Source organism: Microtus pennsylvanicus, chromosome 5, assembly GCF_037038515.1.
Source record: "Microtus pennsylvanicus isolate mMicPen1 chromosome 5, mMicPen1.hap1, whole genome shotgun sequence".
NCBI lineage: Eukaryota > Metazoa > Chordata > Mammalia > Rodentia > Cricetidae > Microtus > Microtus pennsylvanicus.
In genome coordinates this window covers 29,508,275-29,514,263 of record NC_134583.1, presented here as the reverse complement: position 1 = coordinate 29,514,263, position 5,989 = coordinate 29,508,275, and the positions used below count along the sequence as shown (strand labels likewise).

Here is a 5,989-nt window from a genome sequence, read left to right as displayed (position 1 = left end):
TGTTAAATATATTTTCTATGTTTTAAGCCTTTTTCTTTCCTTCTTTTGATCCTTGTTGTAAGTGGGATGGCTAGGCTCTAGTGATGACATATTCTTAGGTTTGATCTTTTCATGGTGCCCCAGATTTCTTGGATGTTTTGTGTTAGGAGGTTTATGACTCTAGCATATTCTTTGACTAATGGATCTACTTCTTCTATTGTATCTTTATTTCCTGAGATTCTCTCTTCCACCTCTGAATTCTGTTGGTGATGCTTGCATGCATAGTTCCTGTTCACTTATTCAGATTTTTCATTTTCAGAATTTATTCCACTTGTGCTTTCTTTGTTGCTTCCATTTTGATTTTCATATTTTGAACAGTTTCCTTCACCTGTCTGTTTTTTTCTTGACTTTCTTGGCATTCTTTAAGGGAGTTAGTTGTTGATTTCCTCTAATTTTTTGGTTGTCTTTTTCTCAATTTCTTTAAGGGCTCCAAAACTCAACTTTTAGGGAAATAATTTCTTATGATTAAGGCATAATTTTGAACAACACATTAAGTTTTTCAATAAAAGTTAAAAACAAAGCACCGTCTTTTGTCCTAGCACTCAGCAGAGGAAGAACAAGCTAATAGAAGGTGTCCGACTACTTTCAGACGTGTCAGCTGGTTTAAAAGTGGCTCATGAGCTTATAGTTTCCTAAGAGCTTTTCTCTCCCCTAATTGACTTTAAAAGGAACAACAGTAAAAGCCAGGAGAGTTTCCAAAGCCCTGGGCTCCACCCCAGCACCCAGTGGCCGTACTTTCTTGCATCAGCAGATCAAGTTACAGGTGTGCGTGAAGGTCCCTTACAGACCTGCTCCTGTGGCTTCCAACCATGCTGGGGACGTCTCCCTCCCGCTTCTCACTTACTGGCTTCATGTATTACTTCTGTGTCATCAAAATTGAGCTTGCTCTTAGGAGAGCAGCATGAATCCTTAGCCAGCTGCAGAGCTTCTCTTTCACTGAGCTGCTCAGGTCATGCATCCCATCTGTAAAGTGGGAATAGCGCTGATGCAAAATGCAAGCGAGATCTTTTGGCACATGTCTTAGCTCCAGGCCTAGGACAGATAAGGGAATAGTTGTGAGTTCAAAAACCAGCCCAGGCTATGTAATAAGACCCTGTCTCAGAACTTAAAATAATAATAACAATAATGGTTTATAACTGAAAGCATTTGTGTGGGGGCTCAATTGGTGTAAAACAGGGAAACTACAAAACACAATGACTAGAGCATCGTATGTGCTCAAAGACATTCTTATTTCTAGAACTGAACATGGCCTAAAATCTCAACTCAATACCAAATGTAAGAAAGATAAACTTTTGGTAGATGAAAGAATTTGCCAACAGAAAACCTCAAAAGCAGTCCAAATTTACCCTTCATCAACTTTCATGGCTTTTGCTGTGTAATTTCTTCTTCCCCTATGCAGTAAAATGAGTAATAGAGACATCTGAGGATCAAGGAGAAGATCCAGTGAGAGAGCATAAGGAAAATTGTTTTATAAATGCAGCAAATATCAATTTTTAATATTAACCAAAGAAGACTAAGAACATACTACACAAACCTAAAGGCTGGTTTCTGCCTAAGGTGCCCAGAACCAAGCTAGAGCCACATGGACCAGTGTGAGGACCAGGCTAGATGGTCAGAGGGCTCGAGGGGCCCCAGAATGCCATGGGCTACCCTGGCCTCTGCTTGCTATGCTACATTCTATTCTAGCCGTTTCGAACATGGGAGAGGTCTCCTCTCACAACATGTGATCTTCTGCCACCTCCCCTAGAAGGAAAATGGCGAGGGAACAGGGTAACTGGTGTAACATGTACCTTGATGCCCATAAAGCCAACCAAAGAATTATAGATACTCACTTGTCTAAAGAAACACCTTTGGCAGAAGAGAGAAACAAAACTAGGATGGGACCACGATGAATACAGGGAAAACACAAATGGTTGAATGCAATACTGAACATAATTCAAGATGTGAAAGCAGGTTTTAATGATGAGATAGGTCTCCAAAGAGAAGCCAAAATGAATTAAAACGTGAAATAAAAAATTCAGGACAACAAACAAGAAACTAGAGGAAAGGTTCACATGTAGACTGTGCCAAGTCAAGGAGAGAATATCAGGTCTTGAGGAAAAAGGTAGAGGAAGTGGATCACTCACAAAAGAAATTATCAAATCTAAACCTACCAACAGAATATGTAGGAATACCAGAAGAAAATTCCCTAATCTGAGGGATGAGATGGCTAGTAATGTCTAAGAGGAATACAAAACACCAAATATACAAGACAAGAAATGCAGTTCTCCACAGCATATTTAGTCAAGACACTAAATGCAACAACAGTATTGGAAGCTACAAGACAGAAAGATCTAGTCATATATACAGGGCAGGTCCGTCAACGTAACAGTTTTTCAGGGGATACTGTGTGCTGAATAATTAAGTATTTAATATAATAAAAGAAACACTACTAGATTTAGAACCACAAATTGACCCCAACACAGGGATACTGAGTGATTTCAATACACTACTCTGACCAATAGACAAATCATCTGAAAACCACTAACTAGGTAGTTAAATGACAGCATCAATCAAATGGATCAGCGGGTATCTACAGAGCATCCCATCAAAACACTACAGAATACACATATTTCTCAGTATCTTATGGAATTTTTTTCAAAATTCACCACATATTAAGACACAAATATAAAAAATATAGAAAATTGAACTCATCTTTTGCATTCTTTCTGACTAAAACAGATTAAAGCTGAGTTTAAACCACAAAAAAAAGCACACAAACTCTTGAAAACTAAAAAAAAAAAAAATACTACTGCGTGGCAATTGGGTGAAGAAAGAAATCTAGAAAGAAGTTTTTCTTAATTTTAAAATTGAATGAAAATCAAAATACAACATTTTGATCTATGGGACACAATGAAGGCAGACCTAAGAGGAAACTTGATATCACTGTGCCAGCTAGGGATTTTATTGTTATGATAAAACACCATGATCAAAAGCAACTTGAAGAGGAAAGCATTTATTTCAACTTACAGTTCAATATCACAGTTCATACCAATCCAGATATGTAACTGAGAAGTCAGGACAGGAACTCAGGCATAGCAGGAAGCTGGAGGTGGGAACTGAAGCAGAGGACAAAGAGGAGAGCTACTTATTCGATTGCTTTTCCACGGCTAGTTCATCCAGATTTCCTATAAACCCCATCTGCCCAGAGGTGGCACTGCCCACTATGAATGGGCCCTCTACATCAACACAAATCAAGAAAAGAATCCACAGGCTTGCTTACAGTTTTATGGAGGTATTTCCTCAAGTGCGGTTTCTTCTCATATAACTCTAGCTTGAGTCAAGTTGGAGAAAACAGGACAAGTACTCTGGACATATATCGAAAAACTGGGAGATGGCAAATGAATAATTTATAATAGACTAAAAGGTCTCAGGAAAAAAAGCAACACTTTACAAAAAGTAGATGGAATGAGACAATCAACATTGGGCCTGAAATTAATGAAACAGATTTTTTTTAATTTATTTTTTATTTACATTGTTCAGTACTGTATAATTGCCTGCAGTCCAGAAGAGGCCATCAGATCTTATTATAGAGGGTTGTGAGCCACCATGTGGTTGCTGGGAACTGAACTCAGGACCTTGGAAGAGCAGTCAGTGTTCTCAACCTCCGAGCCATCCCTCCAGCCCCCATGAAACAGAATTTTTAAAAAATACAATGAATCAATGAAACAAAACATAGATTCTTTGGGAAGAATAACTAGATTGACAAAATTTTAACTAAATTAACAGCAACAACAAAAGAGAATGAGAGAATTCAAATTGATCAAATTAAAGATATAAAGGAGCCATACAACAGATACTGAGGAAATACAGAGATTCATAAGGATATACTTTAAAAACTATATTTCACCAAACTAGAAATTCCAAAGAAAATGGATTAAAATTCCTATATATAGACCAGGCAAAGTTGAATAAAGATGAAGTAAATAATTTAAGTAGATCTGTAATACCCAATGAAATAGAAGCAGTTATTTAAAACAATTCAAACAATCCCAGGGCCAGGCTATAGAGTCCAGAATTCTACCAGACCTCCTGAGAACTGCCACCCATTGCCCTCAAACTATTCTACAAAATAAAAAGAAGGGACATTTCCAAATTCCTTTCATAAAGCTAGTTTTGCCCTAATACCAAAAATCAAAGAACAACAAAAAGAACATTATAGGTTAATATCTCTGATGAACTCAGATGCAAAAATTCTCATACTTAGAACCCAAATTCAAGAGCACATCAAAAGATTATCCACATGAACAAGTTGACTTCATACTAGAGATGAAGAGAGAGCTTAACATATGGAAACCAATAATTGTAATCTACAATGAAACAGACTACAGAACAGAAACACCATGATCATCTCATTAACTGAAGAAAAGGCCTTTGAAAAATACATTATCCATTCATGATAACTGTTCTGGAGTATCTAGGGATGCAAGAGACATACTTCAACATAATAAAGACAATATACAGAAACCTTGTAGGTGATATCATTCTAAACAGAGATTTAGAAATCCAAAGATTTTCACTAAAACCAGGTTGTCCATTTTCCACACTTCTGTTAAACATAGTACTTGAAGTCTCAGCTAGAAAAATAAGATGAGTAAAGGAAATAAAATATAAATAAGAAAGGGGGGAAATCGCCGCCATTTCGTGGACGCCAGGGCATTGAGAGCATCTGCGGAAGCAGATCGCGAGGGTGCAGGTGGGCCTTGTCGGAGTGTTGGGATTTGAACTGCGGATCTCGAACCCAGGATCTCGAAATGCATCGTGATTCCTGTCCATTAGATTGTAAGGTGTATGTAGGTAATCTTGGAAACAATGGGAACAAGACTGAATTAGAACGGGCATTTGGCTATTATGGACCGCTCCAAAGTGTGTGGGTTGCTCGAAACCCTCCTGGCTTTGCTTTCGTTGAATTTGAGGATCCCCGAGATGCTGCTGACGCTGTCCGAGAGCTAGATGGAAGAACACTATGTGGCTGCCGAGTAAGAGTGGAGCTGTCGAATGGTGAGAAAAGAAGTCGGAATCGTGGCCTCCCTCCCTCTTGGGGTCGTCGCCCTCGAGATGATTACCGTAGGAGGAGTCCTCCACCTCGGCGAAGATCTCCAAGAAGGAGAAGCTTCTCTCGAAGCCGGAGCAGGTCACTTTCTAGAGATAGGAGAAGAGAGAGGTCTCTGTCTCGTGAGAGAAACCACAAGCCGTCTCGATCTTTCTCTAGGTCTCATAGTCGATCTAGGTCAAATGAAGGAAGTAGAAGACCAGTTTGCAAAAGAAGTGGTGTACAGGAAGTAACTTCATTTGACAGGAGTATGTACAGGAAATTTGAGACTTCATAAGCTTGGTGCATTTTTAAGATGTTTTAGCTGTTCATGTTCCCCTTAAGCAAGATTGAATTTGCTTTGAACTTTAGTTTTTCATAGACTGAAATAAACCTAGATCCTGCCCAGTTAAAGTGTGATGTACCAATGATAAACCACTGATGGAAATTGAAAAAACTAGTTTCTTAGCTGGATTACAGTCGGGAGCTGTGGGTGAAATGATAAGCAGTCTGTAAAAGCTGCTGTTAACACAAGTTAACAGGGAAAGGGTGGGAACTGCACTCTGAAGACTTTCAAAGAGGTTCCTCACTGAGTGCTATCTATGGAGGAAGCTGTTTGTAACAGTCTTTATTTGGAAATGGAAGACTAAGTTACCAGTGGTTTAAGGGTACATTGTAGAGCTGAATCTTTGAGTTATTGTGCAAGATTTTTTTTTCATGTTGTCATTTGTAATATGTTTGTGAGAGTCCTTGGGATTAAAGTTTTGGTTACAAATTGTTGTTTAACTTGAAAGCCTGTTTTTCCTTACACACTCAAATCTGTGAGCTTGGTATCAAGTCCAAGTATAACACTCCTATTGGAAGCCATACTTATATTTT

The 5,989-nt window shown here is 38.5% G+C and overlaps 1 pseudogene; it reads left to right on the top strand.

Moving 5' to 3' along the window:
* The first annotated feature begins 4,727 nt into the window (after positions 1 to 4,727).
* On the top strand, positions 4,728 to 5,408 carry LOC142851239 (serine/arginine-rich splicing factor 3 pseudogene; annotated as a pseudogene).
* The last annotated feature ends 581 nt before the right edge of the window (positions 5,409 to 5,989 follow it).